Below are 25,206 nucleotides of genomic sequence, written 5' to 3' on the forward strand. Positions count from 1 at the left end.
AATTTCACGGTTATACGATTTTAAAAAATCATAAATTTCATGATTTCAGCTATTTAAATCTAAAATTTCATGGTGTAATTGCAGGGGTCCTGACCCAAAAAGGAGTTGTGGGGGTGTCTCAAGGTTATTGTAGGGGGGGTTGCAGTACTGCCACGCTTACTTCTGCGCTACTGCTGGTGGCGGCGCTGCCTTCAGAGCTGGGCAGCTGGAAAGTGGCAACTGCTGGCCGGGAGCCCAGCTCTGAAGGCAGAGTCACCGCCAGCAGCAGCGCAGAAGTAGGGATGGCCTGGTAAAGTTTTGTCACCCTTACTCCTGCACTGCTGCTGGCAGAGCACCGCCTTCAGAGCTGGGCGCTTGGCCAACAGCTGCCACTCTCCGGCAGCCCAGCTCTGAAGGAAGTGCAGAAGTAAGGGAAGCAATACCGTGACCTCCCCCTCTCCCCTGCAATTCCCTTTTGGGTCAGGACCCTCAATTTGAGAAACACTGGTCTCCCCTGTGAAATCTGTATAGTATTGGGTAAAAGCACACACAAGACCAGATTTCATGGTTCATGCCCCATTTTTCATTGCCATGAATTTGCTAGGGATATATATATATATATATTAAAAAATCCATTTCTAGCTGAGGGCGTTTGTTTTATGAACATTAATGAATTAGTCTCAACCCCCTTGTGCTGAAGTAGTAGTATTCTCACTTTAGAGGTGGGTAAATTCAGACACGGGTTAAATGAATCTCCCTGGGTTACCTAACAAGTCAGTGGTAGAGCTGTGGCGAAAATCCTGATATCTGAACAGCCCTATCCTTTACCCACTAGCCTGTTTCTCACTGTTGTTAACTGGCAGGGAAAGGGACTAAGGAGCACTGCAATTAATGCACAGCCAACTTTAGCTCTGCTCATAAAGAAATGTAAGAAATCAGACTGCCAATATGGCCTCACAGGAGGCTGCCCAAATAGCTGAAAGCAAAGACAAGATATTGGAAGGTGAAGGCAGTGGGAATGGTCTGAAACAAGTCAGGATGAGGTAGTAGACTTGTAGGTGGGTCTTTCATATTTCTATGAAGTTAGTGCACTGAGTTCCCAATCTGGTAGTGGGGTTTCCTTGTGCTGTGCTCTCCCAAGCATAGAGGGAGATATGGTCCCTGCCCCAGAGAGCCTAAAGTGGGAGCAGACTTGCAGAATCCTAAAATGGAGGATGAGCTGCCACTAGACTAAGGGCTAAAAGTAATAGACTGGTTTACAAATAGAGGAAGCTGAAACCGTTGCTGAATGAATTGGCAGAATTAGTGAATTTACTGTTATGCATGTGTCTTAAAAAAGAATAAAGGAGACAGGTGCAGCATTAATGAAACTGAATAAATAAAATTAAGTGCAGCAATTTTTTCTGCTTTGTACATGTCTGATGAGTGAGATGCAGGACTAGGCAACACACAATGGTACGTATGGTTCCAGATCAAGTCCCAGTGGCTTGAATCTCCAGCAATCCATTTTTTAAACACAGGAGGGATGGAGGAGCCAGTGAATGGAAGTATCAAACCAATGAAAAGCAAATGTGATGCTAGGGGCGGGTGGTGATAAGGCCCTGGCTACACGAAAAATAAAATTAACCACATTTAAACATATCAGAAATATTTACACTTGCCTTAAGGTCTAGATGGCCTGGTGGTTAAAGTGCTCCTGGTGCCTCAACTTCACTGGTGCTCCTGCCCCTGGGGAATGTCAGGAAAACACATCTAGATGAGTTGAAGAGTGAGTGCCCTTGGGATTTACTTTCCTGCCAGGCTGAACCCAGGCTGTACTCAAGTAATGGTGTCTCCATTAATTGGTATCATCAGAATTTCACCGTTTTAAAAAACACACAGATTTTTTTCCTGGGCTGCTTGTAATCACATGTGCCATACTTTACTCTGGAGGTGCTCTGGGGCCCTCTCCAGTTTACAGCTTCTTAGCAGAGAACCATAGGCAAACTTTGCAGGGACAGGCCAGTAGGGGAGAAAGGAGCCATACACCCTGCTCAGCTCTAGTGTGGATGGGGCTGGCTGAAAACCATTGGTCTCTCCAGCCAATCCCACAGTTCACAGCAAGACATCAGCAAGCTAAGAGCCTGCAGTGTGACTTCTTCCAAACCAGGAAGTAAACATAGATTTTGTTCATCCGTGTGCACCCAAGAAAAGCCTAAGCTTGTTAAAGTGGATTAAAATGACTGACCATTTAGTTACCTGATCAGATGGGGAGATAGCGTGATAAATTATAGGTGTCTACTTTACCTGTCTCATAATGCCATTAATTCCAAAGGACATCTGACCTAGTTCCCAGAGGGCTAGTGGCAATGTTTGAACACTGTTTTGTCCTTAAGTGTCTGTTTTGAAGATATAAATTCCTGAAAAGAGGAAAACTAAACAATCTAGTATAGCAGAGCTACAGGTGCTGCTATTCAGTACAACTTTCTGAAACATACACAAGGAATGTAAAAGCATTGTGTGACTGGTGTATGTCTCAATATTTGTTGCGGCTGGTAAAGTGTCCAAAGTGGCTATTAACCAAATAGTACACAGGCTTTGAATGCCAGCTTTATTTGTGGTCCCACCTCTTGCATACTCTGTTTACATCTACAGTAGTATAGTAAAAAGAACAGGAGTACTTGTGGCACCTTAGAGACTAACAAATTTATTTGAGCATAAGCTTTCGTGGGTTACAGCCCACTTCATCAGATGCATAGAATGGAACATATAGTGGGGAGCTATATATACATACAGAGAACATGAAAAGGTGGGAGTTGCCCAACCAACTCTAAGAGGCTAATTAATTAAGATGAGCTAGCACTCTAGGTAACATAAAAACTGGTTCCCCCAATCTTGTCAGAACTTAGTTTAGAACAACATACCTCATGTTAAACATCTGTTTAGCTCTTTTCCCCCTGCTTTCAAAACCTCATTGCTTGGGGTGTTACACACTGCAACGTTAATTTGCATTTTTCAGAGACTGAGCATAAACTATTGAAAAGTACCTAAAAGACAGTTGACTTGGGCTAATTTGAATATTTTACCATGCATCCCAAAATACTTCATAGGGTTGACTATAGGGTAGCAGACACTATATGGTATGAAATAATTGCCCTGAAATGTTAATGCAGAGTTACGGTTGCCTAGTGCTCCCTTGAGCCCTTCCTGAACATCAAGTTCACTTATACACCTCTACCCCGCTATAACGCTACCCGATATAACACGAATTCGGATATAATGCGGTAAAGCAGCGGCTCTGGGGAGGCGGGGCTGTGCACTCTGGCGGATCAAAGCAAGTTCGATATAACGTGGTTTCATGCCTAAGCAGGAGGGTGATGGTGATTGTGAAATGCTCAGGGAGATTAGAGAGACTTCAAAAAACAGCAAACCGAATAATAATGGGGAATTTCAACTGTCCCTGTATTGAGTGGGACCATGTCACCTCAGGATGGGATGCAAAGATGAAATTTAGTCTAGACACCATTAATGAGTGCTTCTTGGAGCAGCTAGTCCTGGAACCCATAAGGGGAGTGGCAATTCTTGATTTAGTCCTAAATGGGGCACAGGATCTGGTCTGAGAGGTGAATATAGCTGAACCGCTCAGTAATAGCAACCATAATGTAATTAAATATAACATCATTGGGTGGGGGGGAGAGGATGCCAAAGAAACCCACCACAGTAGCATTTAACTTCAAAAAAAGAGACCTACACAAAAATGAGGAGGCTGGTTAAACAAAAATTAAAAGGAACAGTCACAAGAGTGAAATGCCTTCTGGCTGCATGGAAACTTTTTAAAATCACCATAATAGCGGCTCAAACTATATGTATACTCCCCCCCCCCAAATAAATAAATAAATAAAAGGACCAAAATGGGCATCATGGCTAAACAGAGTAAAAGGTGGTAAGAGACAAAAAGACATCCTTTAAAAATTGAAAGTCAAATCCTAATGAAGAAAAGAGAAAGAAACAAACTCTGGCAAGTCATGTGAAAAAGTATAATTAGGCAGGCCAAAAGAGAATTAATAAAAGGTACAAAAACTAACAACAATTATTTTTTTTTAAATAAATCAGAAGCCAAACTACTAACTGTGGTATGTGACCTATTGCTTAAAACAGCCTCTTTACCAGGTGACTGGCGGATAGCTAATGTGATGCTGACTTTTAAAAAAGGCTCCAAAGTGATCCTGGCAATTACAGGACGACAAGACTAACATCAGTACCAGGCAAACTGATTGAAACTGTAGTATAGAACAGAATTATCAAACACACAGATGAACCTAATATGACGAGATTAAAAAGCCTGAGACTTTTCAGTTTGGAAAAGAGATAACTGAGGGAGGGATATGCTAGAGGTCTATAAAATCATGATTTGTGCAGAGGAAGTGGTATTTACCCCTTCACATAACACACAAACCAGGTTTGAGTAGCAGCCGTGTTAGTCTGTATCCGCAAAAAGAACAGGAGTACTTGTGGCACCTTAGAGACTAACACATTTATTAGAGCATAAGCTTATGCATCCGATGAAGTGGGCTGTAGTCCACGAAAGCTTATGCTCTAATAAATGTGTTAGTCTCTAAGGTGCCACAAGTACTCCTGTTCTTTTTACAAAAACCAGCGATCAACCCAATGAAATGAATAGGCAACAGGTTTAAAACAAACAAAAGGAAGAGTTTCTTCACATAATGCACAGTCAAACTGTGGAACTCATTGCCTGTGGATGTTGTGTAGGACAAAACTATAATGGGTTCAAAAAAGAATTAGATAAGTTAATGGCGGATACTTGCCAAGACAGTAAGGGATGAACCGCATGCACTGGGTGTCCCGTGGCCTCTGACTGCTAGAAGCTGGGACTGGACAACAGGGAGATGGATCATTCGATAAATTACCCTGTTCTTTTCATTTCTTCTGAAGTGTCTGGCACCGGCCACTGTCGGACGACACAGTACTGGGCTAGATGGACCGTTGGTCTGACCCAGTATTGCTGTTCTTATGTAAGGTATGCACTCACCCCACGCTGCACTCTTAACATAGCCCCCCACAGCTGGGAGTAGCCACTGGGAATATACGGTACATGTATTTCAGCCAGGACAGCCGCATGATAAGTACACATGGAGAATAGCTACTAAAATGTGCCATTTTGTGTTTCTCTCACACGTTTTCCCTCATTCTCTGCATATACTCGAATTGCCCTTCACTGTTAGGAATAGTGATGAGAGGTGCATTTGCACCCCGAAGGATCGTGGTACCTCTCATTTATGCACTTAGTGATATGGACGCACAAGCAGAGGAGCACCATAGTCTAGTCTTGCTCTGGGATTTCTTAGTCTGGTAGCATACACAACGGTGCTGCTGGACTCAGACCCCTTGGAGATAAACACAGTTTGAAACAATAGCTCTGAGAGGCGTGAACTGCCCCATTCATCTCAATAGGTGTTCTCATCCTACAATCAAAAGTTGTTGACATAGCTCAGGTGTGAAAATTTCACACTGGTGAGCACAGTAGTTAAGCTGACCTAACCCCAGTGTAGACTGGGCTGGGTCATCCCAAGAATTCTTCCATAGACCTAGATGCCACATTTTGCAGTGGCGGATTATCTACATCGATAGGAAAAAACCCTTCCATTGTTGTAGGAAATGTCTACACTACAGCAGAGCTGCAGCATTGTAGCTGTGCCCTGTAGTGCCTGTAGTGTAGACATGGCCTCAGTTTCAGAACTGTGTGCTTGGGTTATGCAGTGAATGTGCAGGCTTTCAGATCCCTACTTCACTCTCAGGGTGGGTGCTTGGTGCATGCCTGTCCCTAATGCCTAGCACAGATCCAGTCCGTCATGTCTAGTGAGCTTCTCCTCTCACAGAACTCAGGTTTCAGAGTAGCAGCCGTGTTAGTCTGTATCCGCAAAAAGAAGAACAGGAGGACTTGTGGCACCTTAGAGACTAACAAATTTATTAGAGCATAAGCTTTCGTGGGCTACAGCCCACTTCTTCGGATTCACTGGACCCCAGGTCTCTTGTGCCAGCCTCTCTGGTGCCATTATAATTGGGGTAGCTAGTCCCTCCCAGCCACCAGAGGTGAAAGTAAGCCGGTCCAGTCCGGTACGGCATACCGGCAAGAGCCAGTACACCATGCCGGACCGCACCGGCTTCCGTGGCAGGGATTTCAAGGGCTTGGCGCTCCCTGCCGCTGCGGGGAGCCCAGAGCCTTTTGAATCCTGCCCACAGCTCCCGCGGCCGGGCTGGGGCCGGGATTTAAAGGGCCTGGAGCTCCCGCCGCTGCGGGGAGCCCTGAGCCCTTTAAATCCCCCCCCCCCCCCCGCAGCTCCGGCAGCCAGAGCCCCGGGCCCTTTAATTTGCCCCTGAGCCCCGGGGGCTCCCAGCCACCTCTGCAGTTGGGAGCCCCGGATTGATTTAAAGGCCCTGGGGCTCCCAGCCGGTGCCCCAGGGCCTTTAAATCTTGAGAGGCCATGCCTCTTCCGGATGAGGCCACGCCCCCCTTAGGACTCCGGCAGTACCGGTAAGACCTGTAAGTGACTTTCACTCCTGCCAGCCACCCACCACCACAGTGGGTTTTGTATTCTGGCCATAGTACTGCCCACCAAACGGTGCCAGGGTGGGACTTTGCAAGGTGGGTAGATGCTGCTGCAGTGTGCTTGTGAGGTGCTGAACTTCATCACAGTTTCACGTATTTCCAAAGGCAGCTTCTTTGTAGTCCCAGGCTGCAAGTGAACGGGTACGTGGAGAGCACTGATGTGCACAGCATACAGATCACCTAGGGAGGGGGTGAAACTCGTGGTCCTTAGGCTCTAGGGACCATTCTTGTTCCCTTAAGCCACCTAGTGAGTACATTCCTCAGTGAGTGCTGCTCACAAAGGAGTCTTGGAGGAATCAGAGAGATGTGAACTCTCTAGAGGCATTTTAGAGCTTTTTGCAGTGCATTAGTTTTTTAAATATTTCTAAACTGTCTCTTGGTGCCATGGAATTGCTGAGCTGAGGTGCAGTCTAGTGAGATGTATTCATGGGGGGTCAGAGCCTTAGACTTTTCCACAGCTGTGCGCCAAAATAGTTGTAAGAATCTGATAAAAGTAAGAGTAGCCCATTTTGTCGGTGGGAGCTATATCGCAGGAAGCTCTTTACAAACATACCCAAATTTGCACCCCAGCTCTACCCTCAACTTTCCCTAGTCATTTGAATTTTAGAGCACTTTGAACATTCTCATTGGGGGGGGTGGGGGGCTGCATCTCAAGAACGCCTCGATCAAATGACCCAAAATCCACACCACTAACTATCTCAGCCTCTATGTAACACATCAGTTTTTAAGAAATTCTCCCTATGCAGTACTCCAGCTCAGAGTGCTTTGGGTAGCGCTTGGATTCAATGATCAGAGCATATTTCCATGGGCAGCCTAGTGATTTTGACATAGATATGCTTCTATGTACTCTTATCCATGGCACAGCAGCAGTCCTGTGCAATTCACTCTCTGAAGCATTACCAGGCTTCAGCCATTTGTAGAGCTAACTTAAATATTGAATAGTTTTTAAAATATTGCTTCCCAAAAGTGGCAGTGGGTACTGCAAGCTAGCGGATTTCAAACCTGACCTGGTGGTAGAGTAGTTTGGACTCCTCCTGTGCTCAAAAAAGTGTTATAAGAACCAGAAAATTATACTGTCTTCCACCCCACCCCCCTTTTATTTTGTTAGTAGCATTGTATCTCAGAAACCCTTTCAGATGACCACAAATTTGCACCAAAAGCTCGACTCCAGACTTTGAGGAGGCATTGCAGTTTTCAAACCCGTCTGGGTTTGCATGTGGCTTGTAGAGCGTTAGAAAAATTGTTTGTCTCAACCTTAACTGTAGATGTGCTACCTCCCCAGTAGAACAGAAAACAGTATTGTAAAGAGTATGGTGAGAGAACTGCAGCTAGATCAATCACGGAGTGAGAGAAAGTAACCAGAGGGTAGAGTTAGCTTTCATTTGTTAAAGTGGGTTTCTAATAAACTTCTGGCTCCACTTGACTTTTTCAACTTACAGAAAACTTGCTGCAGCTCATCTGTACTTACAAAATCTTATCAGCAGAATTTGAGATCTAAATATATTCAGAGAAAATATTAAATCTTACTTAACAAAGGATGACTTGTCAACATAGTTGATGTCTCAACACACAGCCTTTTCCTTGGAGCTGTTTCAATTTCAATTAAATTAACGAAACAATGAAATATAGCACTTACTATGCAAAAGGCTTTGAAAATGTCCTGCCTTTTGCCTGTATTTAGTTGTCTCCATCCCTCTGTTCTAATCCAAGCTTGTATTTTCTATTTCTCCAGCCCTTCTTATTCAAAAGTGCTTCACAAATAATCTGAGCTAGACCTGACAGTGATTGTTTAGGGACAAGCCCCATTGGTGCTGTGCCTGTACCATCAGGGGCCTGTATGCATGCAATGCCTCTGAAATGTAGCCTGTCCTGGATGGCAGCCAACTAGTGCACCATACACAACCCAGCAGATGATGGAAGGGGACATTTTGACCATTTTGCCACAGCAAACACCTTCTTTTGTTAAAAAAATATCATAGGATCTTTAATGTTCACAGCAGCTTCCTGTTTGTTACATTACTTTGTAAGATGCCATTTTTTGTTTTACTCTCCTTTGTAATTAGATGAAGTGGTGATTACAGTCTTCATTACATTTCCCTTTAAAAATGTTTATGGGGATCAAGGTGCTTCTTAGAGGAAAGTGATTGTTGTACACTATTTCCTTGATCTAGTTTATTAAATGATGAATACAGCCATGTTTAATGCCTCTAGGCTTCTCCTGAAATTGCAGGGGAAAGGAACCATGAGGTTCTTGAGGGTTAATTGCCAAGAGAAGGAGTGAGCTTGTGTGATGATTTTGTGCTGTAGAAGCACTGTTTCTCAGGTCCATTTAGCATGCAAGCTGTGTTCTTTGCACAGCAAATTTTGCTTTCAAGTTCAGTGAGTACTAAGGCTCTGCATAAATGGGGCTGCTAAAGATATTTTCTGACATTTGAAAATCCTATTAATTCCATTTCTTCCCTCTTCTCTCTCTTTCCCTCTCAGAATGCTAGCTTTTAATACATAGAGGCATTGCAGGAGTTTATTTAGCTGGCCAGAGCACACCCTTAAGAATAAAACTTAGAAAGATGGGTCAGAATTAAATGAAGAAAACAAAATATAAATTCTTTGCGTCTTATTTTGGTGGATGAGTGAGGGACTCACTAAATGGATAGTTTAAGATCTTAATGAGGTACTAAACATGAGCTAATGCTGGAATATGCAAGCCTTTCAAACTGTCTGCTTGCCAGCATGGCCTTCTAGAGATGAGTTCATCCTGCTTATTTGTACTGGACTCCTTTTTAACTCCTCTTTGCCAGGGGCCCAGAACTGCCACTCATTGATTTGAATCAGCTCTTTAAATGGAAATTTGCCACAACTAACTGCAAAAATAGTCAGATGTACAGTAGCCAGTGTGTATTAGTCAACATGCTGAAATTCACCCGCACCTCAGAAAAGATTCTTAATGTTTACTAATAGATAATCATGTATCTGCAACGTTGCTATCTTTTATTTATCTAAAAACAAAAAGGTATTACTGGTTTTAAATGTGCAAGGTTGTGTGTGATACCATTTTATCCTTCACCCTATTTAGTGCTCTATAGTATTAGTTACAGGTTTTATCTAATTTTTTTAAACTAATTTTGAAGTTATGAGTTTCTGCCAACATACTCTTTTGGCTATTTCTTAAACTGTGTATAACTTGCCCAAGGACAGTTGGCCAATTGAATTATGCCTTAATTGTTGTTAGGTGTATAATTACAGACATTTTGGGGATGGGGGATGCAAACAAGTTTGCATACATTGAATTACAGGCAGTGTCTTAATAGTATGGCTTTTTTAGGTCTTGGCTTTAATCCAGATTTTTTTTTCATGCTATTATGCTCTATTTACAGCTTTCAAAAATCAGCTGATGTCACTGCACATATGTTTAGAGCCGTTGCTAAGGTGATTAGCTTCAGAATTCAACGCCTACATAGTCCTCTTGAAAGGTTGAGAAACTGCTCGGTAGCGTCTGTTCATATCAGTGCATTGTCAATGCGACCTATTAACAACCATGAAGTAACGTTACTCAATTTTGGGGTAAATATGCTTCAGTCTTGATTAATGATTAGACATCATATTTTTTTAGGAATTGAAGCTTTATCTGGTATGGTAAGTTTAATTAAACGCAGGAATATCCTTAACTGAAGAACTGTTTTAGATGCTTGGATTTCTGAGTTTTGTGAGGCTATGTAATTTAGGTATCTTCAGCACCTCCCTTGCTTAATGAGTTTCTCAGAGGTATAATATGCCAGTCCAGTTATGAGAATTATTTATATAAATGCTTAGCTGGCTAGTGAAAATCTATTTGTGCCTTTTAGTTTAAGACGCGCATGTTTTACAGAGTAAAAACGATGTGCTCTGTCCCAGTAAATGCCCCATTGTGCTTAAGCAGCCACTTAATCTTCCCTACGATGGTCAGCCTATCAAATGAAATTGGTACCTATTTGACAGTTGACTCTTGAGTTATTCACCGCATCACGACTATCTTGTTAACTTTACAGAAGAATACTGCAGTGACTTGGACGCACAAGACTATACATGTCATTGCTTTTCAATGTTTGCCTGCTTTTCAATTCAGTAGAAGGAATTACTCATTCACAACAAGCACAGAATTAAAAAAAAAAAAAAAATCTCAAACTAAATCTCCACATGTCTGACCATTTCAGACTTTAGTTGAATTCTTACAACGTATGATGTGTTCTGATAAAAAGAAATCTATCTCTAGCGTTTGTTTCTGTATGTCTATTCTCTACAGCAGGAATTAAAGTAATTTACCTTCCTCTTCAGTTTTTTTTATAGAACTGTATCAAATTGCCTTTAACATCAAGGCTTGGATTCTATTACCCTTCATGCTCCTGTTTTTCAGTAAAGAAAAAGAATGGTTCTTATTCATGGTAAGGAAACCGTGAAATACAATAAACCTACCCATAGCCTATACCAAGGACTGGCTACTAAATTACACTTTAACAGTGCTATAGGCAAAAACGCCTCTTACATTCAACTCCATGTATGTAAAATGTGTTCAGAATATTTCCTTTAAGACTGAGTAACTCTATTAGTGTTTTTTTTAAAAAAAGGATTTTGTATCAAAAAATGAACACACACAGAGGTATTTTCCTCCAGGATAGCACAAGTTTTCCTGTTTGGGGAAACTAAATTTCATTTTCCTTTTAAAAGTGTGCTTGTTAAAGCTTGACCTCTTTGCTAATGTTTACTGCCACGCAGTATAATTGTCACTCTTAAAAGTACTGGAAAAGTATTTCTCTCTCATCTGTTTGCTTGGAAGAACCTAAGAAGAAAAATGGTCTTGTTCATTTACTTCACCAGTCAATGTTAGTTGCAAATGTCCTGCCGCTGTATAGGTGGAAATTTAGTTGGGCTGGTTACAATGGTACATGTTAGCCTATAGAAGCAAGAATATTTTAATAATTTCACTTCTCCTTCTATTCCATATTGCAACTCTGTGAGATTTAGCTGAGGCGACAAGTGTTCAGATACCACAAATGTCTTAATAGACATGTAGCTAATTTTAGTATAAAATATATTGCCTGTGAGAGAGGCATCCCGTACTGTTGTCTTCTTACAACCCGACCTATCTCCTGACTGCCAAATAGCTGTAGTCCAAATTATTCATAATCATCCACAAGGTTAGTCTGGATCCAGCTTTGTTTTGTGGTACTGGAAATTCTGCACTGTGCTGCACCCATGCAGTCCACATGACTCACAAATATCACCTGTTGTCCAGATCTAAATAACTTTAGTCTGAGATTCACAGGCTACAAAGTAGCCTTGGATTCTCAAGGCTTTTAACTTCCACATAGCTCACTTTAACTGACCTCCCTGGAATCTGTAAAGAGTCAGGCACTACATTTTGAGTTCCAGACCCTGCTATTTTAGCAGGAAAGGAGCCGATAGAGTAATGGAATTTGAACAAAGTCAGAGCAGATGGGGTAGTGTCAGATGTCGGAGAGCCAGTTTAAAAGGGGTAGTAACATTGCAATGAATATCAACTTCCCTCCAGTGGAAAGTTGAGGTTCCCTAAAAAGAAAGAGATTAATTTTGCTTTGCCTTCTTCCCCTCCCCCGCCCAGTCTCCTTCCAGTGGTGGCCAGCTGTTGTGCAGCAAAATTTTGAGTACCAGCCATCCTTCCAGTACTGCTGGCAGCTGAAGAGAGTTCAGTTAATGTAAGCCCCATTGGTCTTTACCCTCCAGGCCGTTCACCCGTAACACAGAAGGTTGCTACCACGGTTAAACATTTTCTACTCTGTAGCCTGTCTGAAAACACTTAAATGTGGAATCTATGTTGAAGCAGCTGTGATCTGCAGATATCATAGCAGAAAGGCCAACCTTGGAAAGCTGTTTTGGGGGTAATTCTGTCTGTCTGGCTTCATGACTGTAAGCTCAGTGAAGTATATCTGAATGCATACACTGCCAGTTACATATTTAACTTTATAGAAGTAACTTGTCTCAAATTAATACCTTTTGATTAATTGGGCTCCCCTGTTTGGAATCCTGTGTGGTGAATCAGCACTGGTTACCTCTGAGATTGCAGAGAGGGCAGGAATGTAATGTTGTTTGTCATTCCTCCACACTAGCCTTCTTCCTAAACTAACACCCCCTTTCCCTTTGCTTTCCTTCCCCCTTTGTCTCTCCTTTCCTGTCGTGCGCTACAAAGATGTTCACGCGGCTTAAAGAACATGAATAGAGATTGCATAACTGGGTGTTCGCTCCACGAAGACTGAAGGCGCAGAACAAAACAAAGATTATGGCCTCTCTGTGGAAAGTTGAAGGGGAATATTGATATGCAGATGTTCGGTATTGGAACACATCAGTTCTGAAATGTCCAAAAATACAGTTCATGAAGCAATACCCATAGTTGCAGTATGGATGTCCCGATTGTCCTGTGAAACCATATTTCCAGGAAACCTTTGCTATGAAATTGCTCTATTTATGTGAAGCTCACCCACCTTCTAAATATCCGATTTTCTTGGGGTACCTATCAAATGGATTTTCATGACATTCTCTCTTAGTGCAAGAAAGATAACAACTTGGCAACATATTTTAATATTGTTTCCCTCCTGCTGCCTTGAGGGAGACTGGTGTGTACAAAAGCTATGGGAGATTTTGTGAATTTGTCATCCAGTACTTTTTAAATTAGACGCTTACTTTACTGCGGTTTACTCTCAAATTCAGTAAAGCGCCTTCCCCACCCCTGCCCATTCTTTTCAGTCCACTCTGTATGTGATTTGTATCAATTTACAGAGCTGAAGGTTTCCTCGCAAGTAGCAGGGCCAGTGACACAGCTCTTACGCAATCCAGCAGTCCAATAGTTCTATAACAATTGCGAGAGAATGCTTCCATTTCAGTGTTGCACAAAAATCCCAGTAGTTCACATGGCTAAAATCTTATGCCACTAGAAAAACAGCCCCTAGAACAAAACCCAGAGTGAACTCCTGGAGCTGAAGCCTAGCTCGTAACTCTGAAGAGGAAAGAATGCTCTTAAACCAAAAGGAAAATTGGCAGGCTGTCTCTGTCTCGCTCTCGCTCTGTGTTCAGAGCAAGTTAGCCACTTGGAGTCTGACCCTTCAAGTAAGGGGTTCTGATTGACTGCACAATGAAGATTTTTGTTCTGAGTGCCCACCAGCAACAGTGGTAAGTGCTTCAGAACTGCATGTAATAGAGAAACCAGCTGGCTGAAGGGGTGGCAAGGTATCTGCACCCTCTGTGTGGCTTACTCCTCCAATCATGCTGAGGGAAATAAAGGGCTTGTTCTTGGCCTACTCTCTCTCAGGCCTGGTCTACATGAGGAAATTAGCTCGATATAACTGCATCACTCGGGTGTGAAAAATCCACACCCCTGAGCGATGCCATTAAACTGATCTAACCCCCAGTGTAGAGAGTGATAGGAGAACCCCTCCCATCGGCATAGGCAGCGTCTTCACTGAAGCGTCGCAGTGGCCCAGACACACAAGCTTGAAGAGAAAGAGGAAACTGAAAAATGAGTGCTGCTCTTTCACATTTTAAGGTGGCACATTGAAATGATTTGTTATGGGTCTGGCCACCTGGCACACCCCCACACACTTTTTCCTTACTGTACAACATACTTTTGTGTAGCAACACCTTTCTAATGGCCAAGTGTGGAATGTATTGGAGGCCTTCAATTTAAGGTAAAAGGAAGATTTATTGAGGCAGTGACAGTCTGAGGGATGCAGGAAGGGGGGGGGGGGATACGAAATAAGCACAGCAGCATGAATTAATCAACAACCACCAGCTGTGGAGGAGAAACAGGAGGAGCAACTGGGCGGTAGGTCAGAGACACAAGGTGGAGTAAGAATATGGGGAAGTCCTGAAAGCCAGGAGGGCAGTTCTGAACGGGATTTGGAAACCGTGCTGCTCATTTCCTTAGTTTGGCTAAGCCTATGCAGAGTGAGATTAACCCATAGCCAGACGAGAGGGGCCCGGGACACTGGATTACAGGCTGTGGGAAGGAGAGGATGCTTTTCGTAGGCCATCAGTCTGTAGTGGCTGGGGAACAGCTGAAGAAAATAATGTAGCTACAAGAGATTCTATTAAGATGAAGAGTTATAGAAATTATAACTCCAGTAAACAAACCGGTAGTGCTCTCCAAACCCATCATTCCATAGAGTGAGTGCAGATTCTGCTGTAATGGAAAAATCCGTGGCTCCTTGCCTGCTTTGGAAGAGCAGAGGCATGCTTCAAATGTAGAGGTCTGCATTTATCCAGCGCTGCAGTGCCAGCCAAGTTCCTGACATCTGTAGAAAGAGGGAGAAATGCTATACTCAACCATTGCTAGCAGAGTTTTGTCTCTTGCGTTCAGCCCACCTGCTTTTATAACTGTTTGGCTCATTTTTGCCCTAATTCGTTTAAAATCTGTTAGTATGTCCCTTTGGTCCATGGAAAATGTGTTCTGAGTTGGGGTATTTAACAGCTGTTACAGTTCTGAGCACGTTAGCCCACATCTCCAATGGTGTATGCACGCGTAGAGGCTCGCATGTGTATCTGGGCACTGCACACGCTTCTGCACAGTTGCTCCTTTAGTCCAAGTATCCGAATGTAATCCCATGAGAGCAAATGTATTCACACTTGGGACAAGCTCAGGAGTCCGTATTAGCCGTAGGTTTATTGAACTCTTGTTGGGTAATACGAATGTTTGAGTAGTGGGTTGGGAACTATCGTGCTGAACATGCTGTGTTAAGGAGTATGACGCAGGGTTAACGTCTCTGGTCTGTTCTCCTTGCTTTTGATGGTTTAATTCAGGCTATAAACATTGCTTAATAGGTTTTTTATGAAATTCGTTTCACTGTCTTAGTTTTCAAGGAATTCTTCCACTGACACACTGGGGCTGCTGCCCCTTTGGATGTTAATGGACTTCTGCTGGGATTTTGTTTTGTGTTACTACGTAGTGACAGGGCTCCCTTTTGCTGGGACTCAATGTGAAGAATACTCTGCAGTGACACAATGCTTCCATTCACAGGGCCTGATACAATGGGAGTGGAACAGTTATAATGTAAATTAGCATGCAAAGCCCCATCCTAATCAATGTGCTTTGCATAGTATCCATGCCTGCAACTCCTGTATGCAGTGCTGAGTTGTGGTGTTGCTGCTCTATAGCCAAACTAGGCTGCACACTTCAAAGCTAAATAAAAGTAGCTGGTTTTTAAATGAGTTTTTAGAAAATAAATCTTTTGTTCACAGCTCAGTAAGGATCAGGTCTCGGAAAAATACTGAAAGTTAGAGCAAGATCAAAAGCCTGTAAAGCCCTATTTTTTTTTCTTTTTAAGTAACCCCTCCCATCTCACCCACCCCCTCAAACCCTCCCTTGGTTTATATTGCCTACATAACTACCTGCGCAAAGTTGCGGTCCAGCATGAATAATATATGGCGGGGGTGGGGGGAGACACCCCTCTGAAAGGTGCCTTTAAAGGGAATGCCAAGAACTTGCTAACTACCCTGTTTCCCCGAAAATAAGACATCCTCCGAAAATAAGGCATTTTTCATTTCTGAAAAATAAGACATCCCCTGAAAATAAGACCTAGCGCATCTTTGGGAGCAAAAATTAATATAAGACACTGTCTTATTTTCGGGGAAACAGGGTATGGTGCTGCTTATTAGTATCAGTGTTTCTGTTTCAAAGGCTTTGTTCATCTTGTGTGAGTTCAAGACCAGACATTAGCAGAGAGGTTATCTGGGCCACCCCAGTCCCTTTTACTTCTTCATTTAGGTTATTTATTACTATTGACTATCAGAAACATATTTTGACTACTGTGTGATCATCTGCAGTTAAATGCACCGTTCGCATGGTGGAATTAGACCTTAAAATGCTGCTGTTTGCTTTTGTAAATTATTCAGTGTTGTTTCTTAGACTGTTTTGTGCTGGCCTTAGGTTAAGAATAGCTGTTAAATGCACTTTTGGCAATGTAATTATGCAATTTAAAACTGAAGAAAATAAACCCTACTGTAGACTGAACTGCATAAATCCAGGAGGTTAAAACATTAACTTCCTTTGCTTTCTGACCAAGAGCGTGGCTTGTTTGGAGATGGGAAGGCTCCCAGACGTTTTGCAGCTGCTTAAAGAAACCATTTATTTCAAGGTTCACAAGTGTATGGCTTGAGGAGAACCAGAGGGGCGCCCGAATCTTGCAGTCTTTGGTTTCACAGATGAGCTCCTAATAGTTTTCCGGTGGTGGTGGTGGTGTTTGCTGACCAAAGGTAAATCTTCAGCTTCACCCCCACATTAGTCTTTATTGTGACTGGTACAAACCAGTTAGTAGTTGGGGAGCTGGCACCTCAGGCATGCTGCCTGGTGTTCTGGCCATATGGCAGTAGGACCACACTGAACGTTGGAGAGATCTGCATAACTCTGCACCAGGAGGAGGTATAACGACAAAGCTGCACACCGCAGACCATGCAATAAATGCCAGTGTTTGTAACAAACATGTTGCTGGAGTATCAGAAATGAAACTGTGACAAAGTGGGCAATGTCCGTTAGTTTTTATGAATATGGTGCACACCTCAGTGTGTTTATGAAGGGTTCCTTGCTAGGGAGTTAGATCAAAATGGGCTGTTCAAGGAACTAAGCAGGCAAAGTAAAACAACGGGGCATACCCCCTACCTGTGTCCATCCAGGCTCAGGATAATTGCCACTTTCCAAGGCAAACCCTAAGATCCAAAGAGGAGACTGAACATTAGAGACTGAGCCCTAGAAAAGGGTGGGGAGGGAGAGTTGAGTGCGTGGCCAGAGCTGCCCAAGGAGCATTACTTTTTAAAGCTGACAGCTGGCAAGGAGACAGAGAGAGAGGGGCAGAAACTGCAGCGGGGGCAGTCTGCTTCTCCCAACCCAGAGATGGAGCTTGCTTGGCTTTCCGAAACATACGACAGCTTGTAAGGAGAGATTAAGGGTGAAATAATGTGTGTAGATCATCACTGTTTTTACCCTTCTCTCTCTGGGCTTTGTACTTTGGGGTGAATGAATAAATCATGCTTTGTTTTGAAGAAGCTGGTGTTGAGTTGTATTGTATTCATTTAGATGGAATACGCAACAGTTGCTTTAACCACCTTGCTGGCACCAGGCCCTTGGGGCAAAAGGGCTAACAGGTACCAAACCAGGTTGGGTCCTGTCACGGTAACACAGCTGGAAATGGGGGGTTGTAGCCCAGGGATCCTGTCTAAGAGTGGTTGAGCCATGTGGTTCCACACAGAGTGAAATGCAGGGGGCCAGGCCTATGAGATACTCATGCAATCATGTATTGTTCCATTCCCACCCCCACCCCACCCCCGGCTCCTCCCCCCTTCCTTGGACTGTATTTTGTCTGGTTTAGACTGTAAGCTCTTGGGGGCCACAGACCTTCTGTTAAAGCACTTGGCATGCCAATGGCACCCTAATAACATTTAAGGGCAGTAGTTCAGAATCGGATTCCTAATCAAATGACCTTAAAGTCCATCTTTATTAATGCTGGGCCCGAAAAGTCTTGTACTTCAAGTTACCTGTCTTGTTTTCTGTGAAGTCTGGTTAGACCTTTGTCAGGGGACTCTTCTTGGGGCCCTAGTGCTCTACATCTTAGAGTTTACACTAGGCTAGAACAATCTTGTTTAAACACAGTGCTTGCAAGACAGGTGCTGACACTTCCATTTCTCTGTAGACCAGGCCCAACCATGACTGGAAAACAGTTTACAAAATCATGCTATAGGCTAGAATACCTAGGTACCCACTTAGACTACAGCCTGGTTTGTATACCCTGCCGTGCAGCACTGCATGTTTTGGTGATTGTTATCAGATGGCCCTTCCTAAGAATATAATAGTGGGGTTTTACAATCTTCTCCTGATCAGGTGAGTGATAGAGAGTGTACAATGTTGAGAGTGATTAGAGGCAATTAGTAATAATGGTGATTTCAGCAACCCAAATATTTACTAGTCTGGTGTCACTTCAGGACACCATTTAGAGAAGGAATGTCTAGACACCAAAATCTTTGTTTCACTCTGGAGCATTCAGGAAAGGTTATCTACTTAAACCTAAGTAACATGCAGGTCAATGAAAACCACTGCTCAATGGAAAATAGTATGTCAGGGATTGAACAAGATGTTAAGCATTAAGAAAAGAGGCAGAGGATATTGAAAATACTTATAACAGGTTTGGCAGGCCTGTCGGTTGACCAGTCAGTTGACCACCTATTATTTGACCATGATCAAATATTGTCAGATATTCAGCCAGAATGCCCTGATGTAAGAAGGAGCCTACTTTTCTTGTTGCATCACGGTCCCATCAGTTATCAAGCCTACTTAAATGTCTTGGTCACTCACTTTACTATATGCAAATGCTACTTGTTGAGGGGAAAAAAGGTGAACTAATTGAAAGTTAACGAGGGTCCTGTGGCACCTTTGAGACTAACAGAAGTACTGGGAGCATAAGCTTTCGTGGGTAAGAACCTCACTTCTTCAGATGCAAGACATCTGACTTGCATCTGAAGAAGTGAGGTTCTTACCCACGAAAGCTTATGCTCCCAATACTTCTGTTAGTCTCAAAGGTGCCACAGGACCCTCTGTTGCTTTTTACAGATTCAGACTAACACGGCTACCCCTCTGATAATTGAAAGGTGAGCATCTTGACTGGGTGGGATCATCTAGAACACATTGTACGTGTGTATATCTTTATTTGTAAACCAGGCCATCAGTGTACATGGCGATTTACAGAACACATTAAACAAGTTAAAAGACGCAGTCCCTGCCTCAAAGAGCTTACAGTATCATAGAATCATAGGACTGGAAGGGACCTGAGAGATCATCTAGTCCAGTCCCCTGCACTCGTAGCAGGACTAAGTATTATCTAGAGCATCCCTGACAGGTGTTCATCTAACCTGCTCTTAAAAATCTCCAATGATGGAGACTCCACAGCCTCCCTAGGCAATTTATTCCAGAGCTTAACTACCCTGACAGTTAGGAAGTTTTTCCTAATGTCCAACCTAAACCTCCCTTGCTGCAATTTAAGCCCATTGTTTCTTTTCCTATCCTCAGAGGTTAAGGAGAATAATTTTTCTCCCTCCCCCTTGTAACAACCTTTTATGTACTTGAAAACTGTTATCATGTCCCCTCTGTCTTCTCTTTTCCAGACTAAACAAACCTAATTTTTTTCAATCTTCCTTCATAGGTCATGTTTTCTAGACCTTTAATCATTTTTGTTGCTCTTCTCTGGACCTTCTCCAATTTGTCCACATCTTTCCTGAAATGTGGCTCCCAGAACTGGACACAATACTCCAGTTGAGGCCTAATCAGTGCAGAGTAGAGTGGAAGAATTACTTCTTGTGTCTTGCTTACAACACTCCTGCTAATGCATCCCTGAATTATATTCACTTTTTTTGCAACAGTGTTATGCTGTTGACTCATATTTAGCTTGCAATCCACTGTGACCCCCAGATCCCTTTCCGCAGTACTCCTTCCTAGGCAGTCATTTCCCATTTTGTATGTGTGCAACTGATTGTTCCTTCCTAAGTGGAGTACTTTGCCTTTGTCCTTATTGAATTTCATCCAGACCATTTCTCCAGTTTGTCCAGATCATTTTGAATTATAATCCTATCCTCCAAGGCACTTGCAACCCCTCCCAACTTTGTATTGTCTGCAAACTTTATAAGTGTACTCTCTATGCCATTATCTAAATCATTGATGAAGATATTGAACAGAACCAGACCCAGAACTGATCCTTGCGGGACCCCACTTGTTATGTCCTTTCAACATGACTGTGAACCACTGATAACTACTCTCTGGGAACGATTTCCAACCAGTTTTGCACCCACCTTATAGTAGCTCCATCTAGGTTGCATTTCCCTAGCTTGTTTATGAGAAGGTCAGGCGAGACCGTATCGAAAGCTTTACTAAAGTCAAGATATAACACTTCTATTGCTACAGCTGTTTTTGACCAGATAGTTTTGGACTGGTCAAATACCTAACCCTAATTTATAATGCTCCTATATTAATTGTTGCTGTGTCTTCTCTGTGAATAGCTTGTTCCATTTTGTTCACATCATCCCAAACAAAAGGTATAACAGAAATAGAGAGAGACCGTGAAAATGGTTCAGGTCATAAGATCATCCATAGTATTATTTAGGTGTTAAAACTTTTACTTTAATTTTAAATAAACTACTGCATACATAGCCTTGCTTGTGTCCCATATGCTCAGACTAATAGCAGCAGCAGTAGCAGCATTTTAATTGATATTAAAGTGAGGACAAAACTCAATATTAGACTGAGAGTCTCTCACACACACAAACAGAAGAATCAAAATGAAAAACGCTATTACAGTAGCCCAAAACAGACCAAGCAGAATGAAGAGAAACAACTTCAAACAGTCACTGCAGCAACCACCTTTCATTTAGCCTAAGACCACAGCCCTCAAATTGAGAACAGCCACAATTTCTTGTCAGGCAATCAAACTTGAAGTCTTTGTTACCTATGGACAAGCGAATAGTACCTTTGTCCCCAGCCTGTCTGGCTAGTCTCATAGTCCTGGCTCCCCTCCTTGTTTCCAGCTGCTAAATTGCATTAAAAGAATCCAAAAATACACAGTGGTTTCATAATATTACTTTTCCAAGTAAGCAGTGGTTTTACTTGCCACATGGATGTTATGCAGTGGCAAGTGGGAGGGGAGAGGGAATGCTGGGCGGCATCCATAACACAATATCTCTGTTAGAGTGTTAGCCACGCAGTGAAAAACTTTGAGACCCCCTGTTTTAGGTGAAGGCCCATAGCTCCCTGTATACATTGGCGTGTTTATGGACCAGTACCTTATAACCTATCAGGACTAGAAACAGGAGGTCAGGAAATCCCCTTTTCCAATGGTTTGAGGCTGCAGCTTCTGACGCTGGTTGAATAGTCTATATCTGCCTTTAAATCCCAACATTATGGGCATGCTGTTTTAGATGATCTTTTGGATCTAAAATTAATGGAGTATGCTCTTACTTTTGGATGCCAGCGGGTATGAAAAACTGTACCAGGTTTAAAAAATAAACCTTCAAGTATCTTTCTGAAGTAGTTTTTCCTGTACAATGATGTGGTCTGTCCAGTGTCTAATGAAGTGGGGGTGATATAGAGCATTAGTGTTTGCTGGGTTTTTTTTTTTTTTTTTTTTTTTTGCACAGTGCGTGAGTGTAAAATACGGGGCCTCCAGAAAGTTTTGAACTGAACGACTGGAGAATTTGTGCAAGTGCAAGGAATTAAAATGACATAGTGAAAGTGTATTCTGATGAATGTATGGGTTGTTTGACAAAAAAAATTGACTTCTGAAGAGAAACGAGGAAACACTCTGAAGGTTAATAAAGCCAGATGCCATCAATTAAGACACTCAACTATTTAAATATACAGAGCAAGATAAGGTAGAATATACTTTCACAAATGGTCCCATATTGAGTCACTTGCATCCCTTGTTTGTCTGGGCACCCTTTTCCAGGGGAAGCCCTTGAGGGTCCTTCACCCACGTGAGTTGTTGGAGGGTGATCAGACTTCAGAACAAGACAGTACATCTATCAACTGTTAGAAGAGGAACATGAAAGAATTTCTGAGCTGATCTATTTATATTGATACCCTCAAAAACATGGAGAATAAAAAGCTTCGGAACTGCTGGGGAATTCATTTCAAGAATTGTAGATATGCAGTCTGTTCCTTCCTTCCAAAAATAATCCAAGGGAAGGGCAGGGCCAGAGCCAGAGCATGTGAACTGATGTGCTGTCATTAATTGGATCTCCGACAGCACAGAGCATTCTGTCTGTGAAGTAGGGCTGCCCTGCGTGGGCTGCAGTGTATATAGTATGAAAGAAAAGACTCTCTTATAAGTCTGGTATATATCTGTGTTTTCCCAGGGGGAGTCAGCCCATTCCATGTCCAGGTCATGTGTCTGCCAGCCTCTGAATGTATCCATCCTACTAGTATCAGATTTATTCAGGAGCCATGTGAAAAGCTGGTTCTGGCTTGCTTGGTTTAAACCCCAGTGTAGTTGGGGTGTAAGTGTGCATGCTAATGTGAAAAAGAGCCATGTTTTAAACCCCTATCTTCAGATGCCCTGAAGAAAATCCAGCTGCACTATTTAAAAATGTTTCATTACTGTCTGACCCATTATAAACCAGCATGCATCCAACAGCTTTTTAAAAGAGAATATCAAGCAGCAACAGCAACCAGTTGTAAAAGTACATTCTAAAATCCCTGACAACTGCTTTGTAGATTAATCTTAAAGCCTATCTGCCTTGACAGTGCCTCTCTTAATGGTTTACTAATAATACTTGTAGGCTTCCTGGTGCCCTGCCACAGCAATGCTATAGGTTTATGATTGTGCTCTACTCCAGGCAACAAGCCTCTCAAATTTTCATGTCAAAGCTAAATTAGGATGTACTCAGCAATTCAGATTTAGGGCCCAACTCCAAAAAATTGGGCACTTCAATGCAAGTTTCCACAGCACCCATCATGGCAGAACTCCTCAGGAACAGAAGTCAAGAATATAATCTGGATTCATTTAATATAGGAGACTGTACTTTTAAAAACTGTGCTAAACCTGTTTATTTTGGTAGAGTAACTAATTCATTAAATAGTCCATAACCATTATGTCCTAGATATCCTAGGAAAGAGAGACCCTTCTGGACTGCAAAGAAATAAAGTTATTGCATGACAATCAGATGAATTGTGAGAGTTTGATTCCAGCTCCCTAGGTATGCATTTCACAAGGACATGTTTTTGTGCATGTTGGCACAGGAATGAATCTTGTAATCCAGACATACAGCGTTGGATTACATTATTTCTGCAGTACACAGTTTTAAACTTTCTTTTTTTTGCTCTCTAGTGTGGGTGAAAAAATTACTAGCACAAAAAGTAGCATCAAAGTAGGCCATTTTTAATCTAAAGTGAAATAGCAGTCAAAACACCCACTATATACCTTGTGTTCACTTTTTGCCTCAAAGTGTCTTATTTTGTAATCCCAGTTACCCTACCAAAACTGTAGCTGCCTCTGTGATTTGAAATTTGGAATGCTACATATCTGTTGGCCATTTGAATAAGCTCCTGTGTTCTAAAAAGAGCCCCATTACATGAATCCTGCAAGCCACATTGCTGCTCTCATCTCTTCAGAGACAAGCTAGCTGATGTGCCGCTCGCCGCACAATTTCATTGCTTAGCTGGCCATTTCATTTGATCTCTGTATTTTTACTCCGTGTGCATGCGCTGTATCCGTCTTTGCTGCAGAGTCATTGTCTGGCTTTTTACCATCCATGTAGTGGCTGATCTGGCTTTTTTCTCTTTGGGTCCTTTAGTACAGCACATTGACAGTTTCAGATTTCAATCTAATGATTTAGCTCTTCAGAACAGGTTAAGGTAAAGACTTTGCAAAAGTAATGGGGGTGCATGTGTGGGCTGGTGAGAAATGTAACAAATCAAACTGAAAAGCAAATGGAAGTGAAGGTCTTGTCTGCCTGCTGTTCATGGAATATTTGAGTGGTCCCTTCCACTTACTGTAAATGTCTGAGAGAACAAGTAGATTCAGCCATGCAGAGTAGAAATCCTGCATGTTTTAATTTTTTTTTAAGTGAAGTGCAAGGTTGTATTTTATATTTTAAAAAATAGTGAAGTGCTATATAATAAACGTGACCAGAAAATTGTCATGTTCTCCTGCCACCATTTCTCCCTTCTGACCCCCACGGGTTTAACTTCTGTCAGGTTAATAATTACCAGAATGTACTTTCAGGCAGGTTATTTGTTTTCCCTCCTCATGATGCGCAAGAGCGGATAATGAAATTAATTTGCACACTTTGTGAGTTTGTAAAGCTGGCTTCAGCCAAGTTGCCAGGATACTGAATTGGGCCAAGCAGCTTCCAAGGCCTGTGTTTACACAGCCAGCATTGGGGCAGCAATCTGCTATCAAATGTAAACAGAGCTCATAGGGGAAATGTACCAGAATCATGAGAAATGCTCCCTTCAAAGCTAGCAGTCAGTGTAAACCTAGTTTCAAATGTGAAGCATTTCACTGTGCTTGTGCCGTCATTTAAGAATGCAGGCAGCTGACTAGAACCCTGAAGGCCCTATGCTGTTCCTGCAGAGTGGAGCTAATTGGCCCAGCTCAGAGAAGTGCAGGGTGGCTTTGAGCAGTCATGTTATACCTTTTGATTTCTGTAACAAGTTCCAGATCCTCCAGCAGTTTCATGGCTCTGGTGTCATCGTGGCTGATGGTGATATGCCAGTGGAGATCTTGGGCCGTTTTCAGTTGAACTATGCCCTGACTCTCAGCACTGGCAGGCTTGTGTTGACCGTGGCAAGGTCCTGTCATATATGAATGCTCTTATAGTTGCTACAATATTCTAGGGAGGACCTAAAACGTGATGTTTGGCAGAGCTTCCTAAGGGAGTTCTCATGTGACAAGAGAGATTTGAGTGCTCATTTGTATTGTTACTTACAGCAGTCTGCCAAGTTCCAGCTATTTCAGACTAGTGCTGGGGTTGGAGTTTGGAAACATACAGAACAATCTAGGCTGTGCTTGTGGGTATAGGATTGTTTTCTGTATCCTAATCATTATCTTAGGCTTATTAGGCCTGGGTACCCAGCTTTATTTTGG

The 25,206-nt window shown here is 42.5% G+C and overlaps 1 protein-coding gene across 4 annotated transcripts in view; it reads left to right on the top strand.

Annotated features, from left to right (window-relative positions):
* ANKRD11 (ankyrin repeat domain 11) overlaps positions 1–25,206 on the top strand; it is a 217,959-nt gene that overhangs the window by 116,267 nt on the left and 76,486 nt on the right. Inside the window, exon 1 of one of the 4 annotated variants that reach the window (XM_034788310.1) lies at positions 13,740–13,762. The exons of the other annotated variants lie outside the window; for them this stretch is intronic. The gene's annotated coding sequence lies outside the window, so the exon portion shown is untranslated. Of the gene's footprint in view, positions 1–13,739; positions 13,763–25,206 lie in introns of those variants that run through there. 4 annotated transcript variants of the gene reach the window in all.

This window comes from Trachemys scripta, chromosome 13, assembly GCF_013100865.1.
Source record: "Trachemys scripta elegans isolate TJP31775 chromosome 13, CAS_Tse_1.0, whole genome shotgun sequence".
Lineage (NCBI taxonomy): Eukaryota > Metazoa > Chordata > Testudines > Emydidae > Trachemys > Trachemys scripta.